The following is a 593-nucleotide window of genomic DNA, read 5'->3' as shown; positions in this document are numbered from 1 at the left end:
CGGGACAGGTGTGACTGTTAAACTCAAGACAGGTGTGACTGTTAAACTCGGGACAGGTGTGACTGTCAAACTCGGGACAGGTGCGACGGTTAAACTTGGGACAGGTGTGACTGTTTAACTCGGGACAGGTGTGACTGTTAAACTCTGGACAGGTGTGGTGATTAAATCCAGGATTTATTATTTATTCCTGCATCAATCACATCATTTTATCCTCAAATTTGCGTTTTATACACGATACAACAAAGTTACACGTCGGTGTTGCATGCGTGAAAAGGCCGTTAGTCATTCGTGGAAAGCAACAAATTTGCATAATCATCTCACAAAAATCATGCACACTTCCATAAGATTGACAAAATAACTTCACATTAAATACGTGAAATTCTCTTAAACTGCGTAATTCTCAACCGTCCGATAATTCTAAACAGCTTAAAACCGAATACACGTAAAGACTCGTCGGCCAAAACCCTCCAGACTTCTGGACGCATCGACGAACGAGGAACGCAAGAAACACTCATGAACGACAGATTTAAGGCATGTATCAGAAAAGACGAAATTTCAAGTAGAAAATACGCAAAATGTACGTGGAGTCAGTT

Source organism: Oryzias melastigma, linkage group LG9, assembly GCF_002922805.2.
Source record: "Oryzias melastigma strain HK-1 linkage group LG9, ASM292280v2, whole genome shotgun sequence".
Lineage (NCBI taxonomy): Eukaryota > Metazoa > Chordata > Actinopteri > Beloniformes > Adrianichthyidae > Oryzias > Oryzias melastigma.
This window is presented reverse-complemented; position numbering follows the sequence as displayed.